Source organism: Dipodomys spectabilis, unplaced genomic scaffold (assembly GCF_019054845.1).
Source record: "Dipodomys spectabilis isolate Male_0828 unplaced genomic scaffold, ASM1905484v1 ptg000187l, whole genome shotgun sequence".
Lineage (NCBI taxonomy): Eukaryota > Metazoa > Chordata > Mammalia > Rodentia > Heteromyidae > Dipodomys > Dipodomys spectabilis.
Genome location: NW_024870864.1, coordinates 11,343,353 through 11,357,677, shown reverse-complemented (window position 1 = coordinate 11,357,677; position 14,325 = coordinate 11,343,353).

Sequence of the window (14,325 nt, the reverse complement as noted above, 5' to 3'; positions counted from 1 at the left end):
AGATGAATGGATCAAGAAGATATGGTATATATACACAATGGAATTCTATGCCTCCATCAGAAAGAATGACATTTCTCCATTTGTTAGGAAATGGAAAGGCTTGGAAAAAATTATATTAAGTGAAGTAAGCCAGGCCCAAAGAAACATAGGTCCCATGGTTTCCCTTATTTGCAATATCTAGTATAGGTATGAGTCAAGCGGAAAAAGTCAGAGAATGTGATGTTAGGAAAACGAACCCTCAAATATGTATTTTAATGTTTTTGTTTCTTTCATGCATGTGTTTCTAATGCATTTATAAGATGATTTCTTTGTTGCTTTGTATGTCCCTACCCCACAGTGTAACCCCCGCTTTCACTATATTTGATGTCAGTATAACATGTGGAGGAGACGGGGACAAACAAGTTGTTTAAGGATTCAGGTGGACCTGTTGCAACAATGAGAAGTACAAAATGTCATGTCAAAACCAGCTTTACAATGTCGGTGGGGGGGGGGAGGGGGGGTACGATTGGGTGGGGGGGAGGGGGGAGGCTGGGAAGGGAGGTGAAGGGTAAACAAAGGAGGAGGCTGCAATGCTTGGTAAGAAATGTATGCATTATCCTGCCCATGTAATTGTAACCCTTCTGTACAATATGTTCTCAAATAAAATAAAATAAAATTTAAAAAAAAAAAAAAAGAATTGAAAACCCAGAAATGAACCCACAAACCAACAGCCCTTATCTCCAATAAGGGAACTAAAACAATAGAATGGAAGAAAGACAGCCCTGTCAGTAAATGATGTTGGCACAATTGGTTAACTACTTGTAGAAAACGAAATCTAGATCCTTATATATCACTCTGCACAGAATCAACTCCAAATGGATCAAAGACCTCAGAGTCAAAGCAGGCACCCTGAAAACATCACAGGAAGGAATAGGAGAAACCCTAGGTCTCCTTGGCACAGACTGAAATTTTCTTAATAGAAACCCAGAACACAACAAATCAAGGAAAAGTTGGACAAATGGGATTGCATGAAATTGCAGAGCTTCTGTTTGGCAAAGAACATAGCTAGCAAGATCAATAGAAAGCCCATGGATTGGGAGAAGATCTTCACTAGCCATACAACGGATAAGGGTCTCATATCTAAATTATACCTGGAACTCAAAAAATTAAATCCCCTAACAACAAATCCTCAAAGAAAAAACTGCCCAATAAATAAGAGGGCTAAAGACAGAGAAACTTCTCTGAAGAGGAAATAAGAATGGCCAATAGACATATGAAGAAATGCTCAACCTCTCTAGCCATACAAGAAATGCAAACCCCTGCTTTCACTGTATTTGATATCGGTATAATTTGTGGAGTGGAAGGGGAAAAACAAGTAGTTTAAATAAGGATACAGGTGGACCTGTTGCAACAATGAGAAGTACAAGTTGTCATGTCAAAAACGAACTTTACAACTTGGGGTGGTGGGAGGATTGGGTGGGGGGGGGGGAGGGAGGATGGGAAGGGATGGGAAGGGTAAACAAAGGAGGAGGCTACAATGCTTGATAAGAAATGTACTCACTATCTTACCCATGTAATTGTAACCCCTCTGTACAGTATTTTCACAATAAAAAAAATGAAAAAAACAACAACATTGAGACACCAACTCACCTACTCACCTCAGTTAGAATGGCTATAATCAAGAACTCTAATAACAACAGATGCTGGAGGGGATGTGGACAGAAGGGAACCCTATTGCATTGTTGGTGGGAGTGAAAACTTGTTCAACCATTTTGGATAATAGTATGGAGGTTCCTCAAAAGATTCCACATAGATCTCCCCTATAACCCAGCAATCCCAATTTTGGGCATTTACCCAAATGATTACCAACAAGACCATAGTAAAGCTACCAGCACAACTACATTTATTGCAGCATTATTTACCATAGCTAAAATATAGAACCAACCCAGAAGCCCCTCAGTAGATACACACACACACACACACACACACATTGGAATTCTATGCCTCTATCAGAAAGAATGATATTGTCCCATTTGTTAGGAAGTGGAAAGACTTGGAAAAAAAGTATATTAAGTGAAGTAAGCCAAGCCCAGGCCCAAAGAAACATAGGTCCCATGGTTTCCCTTATTTGCAACAACTACTATATGTCTGGGACTAGCAGAAAAGTTTAAAAGCTAAGTACATATGACCAGATAAATGATGTTACAGGAAATGAACCCAAAGATAGGATATGTTTCTAACATATTTATATTGTACCATGTGATTTTTTGTACGTTTCTTCGTATGTTTCTCCCCCATGCTATAACCCCTGTTTTCACTGTATTTGATGTTGATGCCCTGCATCCTATACATACACTTCTCTAATTTGGCAAGGGGACGGAAAAAAACAAAATGCTTGAATAGGGATACAGGTTGACTCATTGTAATAATGAGATGTACAAGACACTATGTTGAAAAACTACAATTTAGGTGGGGGTAGGTAACGGAAATGTAGTTGTGGAATTGGAGGCAAGGGATGGTAGGGAAAAACAAAGGAGGAGGTAACAATGCTTGATAGGAAATGTACTCATTACTTGCTCATGTAGCTGTAAACCTTCTGCACAATATTGTTACAATGAAAAATGAATTTAAAAAATCAATAGCTTTTCTGTATGCCAATAACAAGAAAAGCAGGGCTGAAACCAGGAAAGCAAGTTGTTAATAGTCCCACAAAAAAATTAAAATACTTAGGAATTAAATAAAGAAGTGAAGGACTTTTACGGTGAAAACTTTAAAAACCTTAAAATGGAAATTAAAGCAGAACTAAGGAAATGGAAAATCCTCCCATACTCCTGGATTGGGAGGATTAACATCGTGAAAATGGCAATACTTCCAATGGCTATCTACAAATTCAGTTTGATACCTATCAATATCCCAACTTCATTCTTCAATGAAATAGAAGCAACCCAAAAATTCATATGAATAAAAGACCTGAATAGTAAGAAAGATTCTTAGCAAAAATACCGTGCTGGAGGAATATCAATTCCAAACTTAAAACTACTACAAAGCCATAGTAATCAAAACAGGTTGATACTGGCACAAGAACAGACCTGAGGACCAATCAATAGAACTGAAAACCCATAAATGTACTGACAGACCTATAGCCACCTAATCTTCGATAAAGGAACTAAAAAAATAGAATGGAAGAAAGACAGCCTCTTTAATAAATAGTGCTGGCAAAATTGGTTAAATACCTGTAGAAAACTAAAGCTAGAGCCTTATATACCATCCTGAAGCAGAATCAACTACAAATGGATCAAAGACCTAGGAGTCAAAGCAGACATCCTGAAAACATTACAGGAAGGAATCCGAGAAACTCTAGGACTCCTTGGCACAGGCCAAAATTTTCTTAATAGAGACCCAGAAACACAACAAATCAAAGAAAGTTTGGACAAATGGGATTGCATGAAACTGCAGAGATTCTGCATGGCAAAGGACATAGCTAGCAAGATCAACAGAAAGCCTACTCATTGAGGCCAGGAAAGCTAGTATTCACATTCCAAGGAGAAACTAAAATTTTTAATAGTAAAGAAAAAATGAATGTATTCATAAACAATGAGCCAGCATTACAAAGAATATTAAGAGCAGGAATACAATCCAAAGAATTATTCAAGAACTGAGATCCAGACCAGATAGACATCGTTAGGAAACCAACTTAGTAAACACAGGAGGGAAGGAAAGGAGAAAAACTTAGGAAAGTATAAAGTGACAGGAAATACAGTATACTTCTCTATAATACTCATAAATATTAATGGACTCAATTCACCAATCAAAAGAAAAAGAACTGCTGTTGGATCAGAAAGCAAAATCCATCAAATTGCTGTCTTCAAGAGACCTACCTCACAGCCAAAGATAAAAGCAAATCTGAGTGAATGATGGAGAAAGATCTACCAAAGCCCCCAAAAAGAAGACAGGAGTTGCCATTGTGATATCTGATAGATAAACTTTACCCTAAAATCACTATGAAAAGACAAAGAAGATCACTATAATAACACACGGAACAATCCAAGAAGAGGGCATCACCCTTGTCAATTTATACGCCCCACACATCGGTGCACCCAAATAGGTTAAGCAAATACTCTCAGATTTACAGGAAATGATGGATTCAAATACAATAATACTAGGAGACTTTAACACTCCACTCTCACCAAAGGACAGGTCCATCAACCAAAGAATTGGCAAAGAAGTCTCTGAATTAAATAATGTCATATCTCAAACAGACTTAAACAGTACACTGCTGAGCAACACGTGGGTCACAGAAGAAATTAAAGAAGAAATTTAAAAGTTCCTACAATTCAATGAAAATGAAGAATGAAACCTATAGGACACAGAGAAAGCATTCCTGAGGGACAATTTATTGTTCTCAGTGCGCACATCAAGAAAACAGAAACAGGTCAAACAAACAATCTCATGATGCAACTAAAACTGCTAGAGACACAAGAAAAAGTTGAACCTAAAGTCACTAGACAGAGCAATATAACCAAAATAAGAGCTGAAATTAATGAAATAGAGACTATGAAATCTATAAATAACGCTAAAAAAACAAAAAGCTGTTTTTTTGAAAAAAATCAATAAAATTGATGGACAATCGGCAAGATTAACTAAAAAAAGAAGAGAGGAGACCCAAATCAATAAGATCAAAGATACCACAGGAAAAATTACAACAAACATTGAAGACATCCATACAATTATAAAGAAATATTTTCAGACTCTATACTCACAAAGGAAAGAAAACCTAGCAGAAATGGATGAATTCCTAGAGAAATACAAATTGCCTAAACTGAACTAAGAATAAAAAAATCAATTAAATATACCAACAACCTGCAAAGAGATAGAGGAAGCAATCAGATACCTTCCAACAAGGAAAAGCCCAGGACCAGATGGATTCACTACAGAATTCTATAAGACCTTTAAAGAGGAAATAATACCCATACTCCTCAAGCTCTTCAGAGAAATAGAAACAGAGGGAGCAATCCCAAACTCATTCTATGAAGCCAATAACATACTCATCCCGAAACCAGGCAAAGACCCAACAAAAAAAGAGAATTACAGACCAAGCTCTGTGATGAATACAGATGCAAACTCCTCAATAAAATTCTAGTGAGGAAGGGATGGGAATAGGAAACAAAGAGGAGACAACAATGCTTGATAAGAAATGTACTTGTCATCTTGCCCATGTAATTGTAACTCCTCCGCACAGTATTCTCACAATAAAAAAAAGAAAAAAATTCTAGCGAACAGAATCCAGAAACATAAAAAAAAAATCATACATTATGACCAAGTAGGCGTCATCCCAGAGATTCAGGGATGGTTTAACATATGTAAGTCAGTAAATGTATCCATCACATCAGCAGATACAAGGTCAAGAACCACAGGATTATCTCCATTGACACAGAAAAGGCTTTTGATAAAACACTACATTCATTCATGTTAAAAGCTCTGGAAGAAAATGGAATAGAAGGAACATTCTTTAAAACAATAAAAGCCTTATATGACAGACCAACAGCCAATATCATACTTAATGGGGAAAAACTACAACCAATTCCCCTAAAAACAAGAACAAGGCAAGGATACCCACTCTCTCGACTCCTCTTCATTGTAGTTCTGGAATCCTTAGCCACAGCAATAAGGCAAAAAAAAGACATTAAAGGGATTCGCATAGGGGAGGAAGAAGTTAAATTATCTCTTTTTGCAGATGACATGATTGTATATCTTAATGATCCCAAAGGCTCCATCTTCAAACTCTTAGAGCTTATAAACCACTTCGGCAAAGTAGCAGGATACAAAATTAACCCACAAAAATCAGTCACCTTTCTGTATACCAACAATGTACAAGCAGAAAGGGAAATCAAGGAAACAAGGCCTTTCTGTACACCAACAATGTACAAGCAGAAAGGGAAATCAAGGAAACAATCCATTCATAATAACCTCAAAAAAATAAAGTATCTAGGAAATAACCTTACCAAAGACGTAAAGGATCTATTTCATGAAAACTATAAAAGCCTAAAAAAAAGGAATCATAGAGGATACCAGGGAAAGGAAAACTCTCCCATTTCCTGGAGAGGCAGAATTAACATAGTGAAATGGCTATACTGCCAAAATTGATATATACATTCAATGCAATTCCCATTAAAATCCCAATGAGGTACTTTACTGAAATAGAGAAAATAGTCCAAAAGTTCATATGAAACAACAAAAGACCTAGAATAGCCAAAGAAATTCTAGGCAAAAGAAACAGTGCAGGAGGGATCACGATACCAAATGTCAAGCTCTACTACAGAGCCATAATAACAAAGACAGCTTGGTACTGGTACAAAAAGAGACCCGAAGACCAATGGAACAGACTAGAGGACCCAGAAATAAAGCCACATATGTACAGTCAGTTGATATTTGACAAAGGAGCCAAAGACATAGAGTGAAAGAATAATAACCTCTTCACCTATTGGTGCTGGGAAAACTGGGTGGCCACATACAGAAAAATCAAAGTGGACCCTAGCTTATCATGATGCACTAACATCAACTCAAAATGGATTAAAGACCTTAACATCAAACCAGAATCTCTGAAACTTCTGAAGGAAGGAGTAGGAGAGACACTTGAACTTATAGGCACAGGCAGGAACTTCCTGAACAAAGTCCCAGGGTCACAACAAATTGGAGAAAGATTAGACAAATGGAACTACCTTAAAATAAAATGTCTCTGCACAGACAAAGAAATAGCAACCAAACTAGAAAGAAAGTCAACTAATTGGGAAAAAAATGTTTACCAGCAAAATATCAGACAAGGGTCTAATATCCATTATATACAGGGAAACTAACCCCTCACAAATCTAACAAACCAATCATGAAATGGGCAAGAGAGACTTCTCCTAAGAAGAGACAGAAATGGCAAAGAAACACATGAGGAAATGTTCATCATCCCTGGCTGTAAAGGAAATTCAAATAAACCAACACTGAGATACTACCTTACCCCAGTCAGAATGGCCCACATCCTAAAGTCAGCCAACTACATGCTGGAGGGGATGTGAAGAAAGAGGAACCCTACTGCATTGCTGGTGGGAATGTATACTAATACAACTACTTTGGAAAACAGTCTGGAGATACCTCAGAAGCTAAATATAGACCTCCCCTATGACCCAGCCTTACCACTCCTAAGCATCTACCCTGAGCCACAGGAACCAGTATACAAAGACCTCCATGTTTATTGCAGCACTGTTCACAATAGCCAAGGTTTGGAAACAATCCAGATGCCCCACTACTGATAAGTGGATCCTAAACTTGTGGTACCTATATACAATGGAATATTATGCAGCCATTAGAAAGGACAAAATAATGGTATTTGCAGGGAAATGGATGGAACTAGAGCATATTATTTTGAGCGAAGTAAGCCAAGAACAAAGATACAAACGGAACATGGTCCCCCTGATATGTGGATGCTAAAGCCAAAATACAAAAAGATGGCAAAGTAACAGGACTCAAGAAACAAAGGACAGCCACCCATTTTGTCATATCATTGCTAAATGACTCCATGTTCTGGATCATATATATGGTAGATATATGCACGCAACAGAGGGAAGCCAGGAGGAGGAACAGAATAAGTGAGAACAGCCCACACTAAGCAAAAGGAAAGAAATGTAAATATCACCTGATGTGGAAAAAATAACTTGTAATGTCAAAGTTCATAGAATTCACAAACTGTATTGACCATGATAATGACAATTTGCCTTGTGAAAGTTAAAATGTGTTTGTGACTCAAAGTATCACTATTCCACAATACTGTGAAATATGTGAAATTTATGGAATCACCTAATCTCAATTAAAGGAAAAAAGTGAGAGAAAGGATGGGTTAAGAGAAATGGTTGACAATATTGTCAGACACTTTGTACTCATATACTGTTTTGTAGAACGGGAACTTCCTTGTACAATTACTTAAAGATAATTTAAAAATATAAAAATATATATTAAAAAAAAGAACAGACTCTGGAAGGGATATGGCCAAAAGGGAACCCTACTGCATTGTTGGTGGGAGGGTAAACTTGTTCAATCACTTTGGAAAGTAATATGGAGGTTCCTCAAAAGACTCCACATATAGCTCCCCTATGACCCAGCAATCCCACTTTTGGGCATTTATCCAAATGATCACAAACAAGACCATACTAATGTTACCAGCACAACTATGTTTATTCCAGCATTATTTACCATAGCTAAGATATGGAACCAACCCAGATGCCCCTCAGTAGATGAATGGATTGAGAAAATGTGGGATATATACACAATGGAATTCTATGCCTCCATCAAAAAGAATGACACCACCCCTTTTTTGGGAAATGGAAAGACTTGGAAAAAATTATATTAAGTGGAGTAAGCCAGGCCCAAAGAAACAAAGTTGCCATGGTTTCCTTATTTGCAATAACTAGTATATGTCTAGGACATGCAGAAAAGGTCAAAAGCAAATGATCATATAATACGCTGCTAAGTGAAATGAACCCTGAGATAGGGAACAAGAGCCTTTATCTTTCTTGCTGTTGTTTTTAATGTACTTTTAATATAATATGTGATGTTTTTGTTTCTCTTATATGTTCTTCCCCCATGGTATGACCCCTGTTTTCACTGTATTGGATCCCTTTGCCCTGCATCTTTTGTAGACATTTTTCTAATTTGGGGAGGGGAAGGGAAATAACAAATGCTGAAATAAGAATACAGGATGACCCATTGTAAAAAAATGTACAAGACAGTATGTTGAAAACAAACTTTACAACTTTGTCGGGGAGAGAAGAATTGGGGTGGTGGTGAGGGAAGGGATGGTAGGGGAAAAACAAAGGAGGGGGAACAGTGCTCCAAAGGAAATGTTCTCATTACTCATGTAACTGTAACCCCTCTCTGCAGTATTTTTACGATAAAAATATATATTAAAAATGCATACATACATACAAAGAATCATTTTGGTTCTGTCTCTGCTTTTTTAAAGGAAATTTATTGTCAAGGTGATGTACAGAGGTGTTCCAGTTACATAAAGTGGTGATTATATTTCTTGTCTACCTTGTTATCCCTTCACTCATTTTTCTCCCTCTTCACCCCCCCCCCTCCGCTCTCCCCCTTACCAAGTTGTACAGATCATTTCCAACATATTTTCTTGGGAGTCTCACTGTTGCCTAGGTTCCTGTTTTGTCCTTTCTCTCACCGTTTTGTTGTTCCCCTTCCCTTCCATAGTTCAAATAAACATATATACAATACCTAGGGTACCAAAATCAAATACAGTGACAACAGAGGACAAACCACAAGGGGAAAAACACGAAAGGAAAAAAAAAAAAAAAGAAATCACATACTAAACTGAGAACAACAACAACAATAAAAAACCTGTTGTGTCCAGTTCTTGGAGTCCATTTCACCTTGCATCATCTTATATGGTCATATGTACATAACTATTATGCTATTTTACTCATCTGCCAAGATTATCCTAGTTGGATACTATTTATCACAAATAAGGGAGACTATGGGACCTATGTTTCTTTGGCTCTGGCTTACTTCACTAAGTATGATTTTTTCCAAGTCCTTTCATTTCCTTACAAATGAGGTGGTATCATTTTTTTCTGATGGAAACATAGAATTCATATATACATATACATATATATATCACATTTTCTTGATCCATTCATCTACTGAGAGGCATCTGGGTTGGTTCCATATCTTAGCTGTGGTAAGGAATGCTGTGTCTCTTCTTTTTCTGATTTATCTCATTCTCTTCCTGGTTGCACATGTGTACATAGGAACTTATATGTGATGTGTATAAATATTTGACAACCTAAGGCAAAAATGGAAATGTTCCCCTGTGCTGATGATGGAGACCACCAGCGTTGCCTGGCAAGCACAGTGTGAGTGAGCTGAGGTTAGTGTTTACCCTTCTCTGGATTAGGTCTACTTTATTCTTGAACATGTTTCCACTGGATTCTTGAATGATCCACCTTTAGTCTCAAATTGCAAAGAGCTGCATATTTCACTCCCAGAAAACAGCCAAAAGACAAAAGTGGCACACTACCCCTTCTTGTTTTGCTTTTATCTAGGAAACTTTTCACCCCCTACCTTGCCTTTGAAATGAGCAAGTCGGAAAGCCTGGAAATTCAAAGCCACTGCTACAATGGGAAGGACTAGCCCTGTTTGCCATAATTGCAGGTCCCCCAACTGTGCCAGCAGTTCCCCAGGGTGAACCTGACTCTCAAATCATAGATAGCTGCTTGTCCTAGCAGGTTTCTTTTTGCCCTAAAATAGTGCTATTTCCTTTACCTCTTTTATGTAGCAGTCCCCATGTGCTGATTTATTATCACTGGAGAGTGGGAAGAAACTTAGCTACTGAGTTTTTTTTTGAATTTGTGAGTTCTATATTATACTGATTTCTGCAAACATCTTTTATAATTGGGTGCATCAGGCACCTTGCTCTGTGTGTGTGTGTGTGTGAGTGTGTGTGTGTGTGTGTGGTGTGTACTGACTTGACTGCTCAGAAACAGCTTGAATTACAGCCCAACCGCTGCCCAGAGAACCAGCCCCTAAGAGCTGTAAATGCACCCAGACTTTCTAATTCCCTGGAATCCTATTGCATCCAACTGTTTTTAAGTTTGCCTTCATGATACTATTGGGAAACCATCTTTATAACAATCTGGGCTTTTGAAGGTTATTTCTACAATGAAAACCTGCTGTTTCTCCTTCTAAAAACAGACATTTCCCCCCCCTTTACACAGGATGCTAGAATTTATATCTTCTTTTCTTTGGGATGATAGTAGAACCTTAACATTTAACAGAGTTCTGCTTTGTATTTTTAACAAATATCTATTATTGAATTGTCTGGTCTTATAGACTGATCTTTTGTCAATCTGAATGACACCATGATATGATTTATAAAAAAAAAAACATTCAACCAAGGTCCAGCAGTGAATGCCTATAACCCCAGCTTTGTAACCTAAGGATGACACAGGAAAATTAGAAAGGTTGTGATTATACTGGCCTATATAGTTAGATTCTCTAAAGATTTGTACAAGGGAACATTTAGATCAGTGGAAGAGCTCTTACCTAGCAAGTGCAAGGGCCTGAGTTCAATCTTCAGCAACAAAACAAAATAAAACAAAAATGATTTGTACAACTTGGGATTGGAAGGAATGGGGTAGGGAAAGTAGGAGAAAATGAGGGAAGGGGTAACAAGTCTGACAGGAAATGTACTCATTACTTCTGTAACTGTAACCCCTCTGTACATCACATTGACAATTTAAAAAATCTAGACTGTAAGGTTTAGAGGTCATTTAGGCAGAGAATTTATTGTAAGAACAGAACCTGCTGAAGGGTGTGCAGTGTAGATAGATTACATAGGGAAAGGGTGGAAAGGAGGTGCGGCCACAGCAGATGCAAAAGTGACCTCAGAGCCTCGGGCCCTTCCCACTGCCACTAGGTGCACCAATTACCTGGGTTACAGGTGCTGGGCCACATGTGCACAGAAGGAGAACAAAGGGAAGAGGCCATTTTTCCCCCCAGTGGACCTAATACAGAACACCAATTAGAATTTTCAAATAGATAGCAAATAATCATCTTGGCCCTTCCCTGCCCCACAAGTGCACCAACTATGGAGGGGCTTTATGCATTCTGAAGACCTCTTGTCTCTGAGCTCCCCACAGGGGCAGGAGAGGATATTGGCATAATAGTAATAAAATGACAGCCAATATGTGTGTTCTACCTGTCACACCTAATTCCTAATTAAGCTCCTTTTCTATAATCCTGCCCAGAAGATAATGCAAAACCTGTTCACTGTCATCCTATCTTGTCATGGGTAGCTTGATTTATGAGGTTGCTTCTGCAAACTGAGGCTCAGCATGGATGCAAGGCAGTAGGCAGGCAGAACACAGTCCAGAGTAGGTAGAACCCCAGATGGTGGTGACTCTCCACACAGGCCCCATGGAATATGCACTTCATAAGGATCTGGGGGCAGTGTCTGTTCTATGCTGAGTCTACCCTTGGATCCTGTAACTATAAATGTTGGTGGGTGATGCTTCCTGGGACCCTAACTAACCTGCCGTTTCTCATTCTCTTGTGATGGCTGGTGTTATGCAAGCTAGACACAGATACATGAGGATGAGATGAGCTGGGGACAGGAGTGATGACAAGCCAGTCATAAGAAATGTTAGATATAGAGAGGGGAAAGAGAAAGGGGGGATTTAAGAAAGAATGTGAAGAGTTCCGGGAAGATGGTGGAGGAGAAGCTGGAATCTGAACAAGCTCTTGCATAGAAAACAGTTTCAGAGTTCCAGTGAACAGTCCCAAGCCAGAGAATCACACCAAGTGTGCCATCACAGGACAGAGAGTTAGTCAAGAGAGGGGAAGCCAAGCAGACACATCTGAGCAGCTGCCGCTGCGGCGGCAGGGTCGCAGCGGCGACCACCGCCGCGGAGGCATACCTGAGACGCAGTCCGGGACAAAGGAGCCAGACGCAGCGGACGAGCGGATTCTACTCAACACCAGCAAGAACCGACAAGGAGCGGACAACTTCATCCTGCACTTTGCAGACCAGAGACGACCCGGGATCCAAGACTCCGCGTGAGTAGAAGCCCCGCTTCCTCACTCCTCCTCTGGGAGCAGAGGAGGGAAGGCCACCCCTCCCCCCCCCAGCACCGGTGATCTCCATCTTGGATACCTACAAAGCTCGGAGGAGCGGCTAGCTCCAGCTCAGGCCTTGGAATAGAGCTAGTCATTTGGCAGTTCACGGGAACTTGGCGGCGAGGTGACCTCACAGACTCAGTTCCATCCAGGGAGGGGTCGCCCAGCTCAGGCACCAGCCATTGGAGTGGCTCTCCTCGCTGGGTGGCCAGAGCCAGAGGCTGCCCCTCCCTCTAGCAGCCACCACAATCAATTGAAAAACAGAAACCCTGAGAATGGCTCCAGGCTGGGTGCTGTGAGTTTTTTTTTCACAAAATAGCCCCAGGGAAAAGCTACTGTTCCTTGAAAGACCTCAACTCTACCCAGAACCTAGCCTCATCACTGCATCCCCCTCTTTTGTGATTCTCAAAGCAGATCACCCTCCCAGTAAACTAACCTGGGAGGGGGATCTCAAAATCTTGGGTAAAGCAGAGCATTTTTCTGCCTGTTCCAACAAACTGACTTAAGAAACCAATCAAGCCACAGGACCTCAAGCTGACCAGAGACTCCAACCAGACTCTGGTTACAGACAAAAGGGAGATACAGGACTCTTCCCACCCCTCCCAAAAAAAAAAAAAAAAAAAAATCAAAGAACTTTTTTTTTTTTCTTCTTCTTTTCTTTTTTTCTTTTTCTTGTTTTGTTTTTTTTTCGTTTTTTGTTACCTTATATATATATAAAAAAATTTTTTTTTTTTTGCTTTTCTAAAACTTTTATTAATCTTTAATTTTTGCCTCTTCTGAAAAAATAATTGTTTTCCATTAATTTTTTTTTCTCCTCTTATAATTTTTATTTTAGGAATACGTGAATGTGTGTTTTCTTTTCTTTTCTTGTCTTCTTTCTCTTTTTCATTCATTCTTAATTATCTTTTTGTTTTTGTTTTTTTTTCTAGCTCTACTGAACTTCTGATCTTTTTTTCTCACTTTCCTATCCTTTCCAACTTTTCCTCTTTGTTCACCTTTATGTGACTTAACTCTTGTCCTGCACATCCTCAGATAAACCCGTAGTTAACCAGTAGACCCTATCCCCCATTGTGTACACACTTAATCCACAAACTTATTACTCAATTCAAAACCTCTGAGACTTAAATTCATTAATAACAGTACTACCTCTTTATACCTATATAATATTTTAAGCATTTTTTAAAAGTTTTTCTCATCTCCTCTATGTCCCTCCCTTTCTCTCAACATATTCATATCCCTCTATAAATAGATGGTCTTTTAATCTCTAAAATAACATTAATTTTTACGTCTCTATTTTTTTTCTGGTCTCTTTTCATTCCCCTTTCCCTTTCTTCCCTTTTCTCTCTCTCTCTACTTACATCCTACCCAACCTATTTCCTGCATTGTGATTAGGACATAGTTAACTCTCCCTGTGCCTTCCCACACCAATCTATTCCTATTTTTTACCCACATCTCTCCCTAACCCTAATAATTTCTGGTTTTCCAAATTCTTCTCTGTGGTTCAAAGTCCTTTAACATATAGTTGTTTGATGTCGAATAGATGTATCTGTTGAACTAGATTGTATCTGTAGACTATTGACTGTACAAATGCAAACTTTGATTGATGGTTGCCTTAAGATAGTGTTCTAGCACAAAACTGGTGCTATCTTCATCTCAAATGGGCAGAGTAAGCCGGAA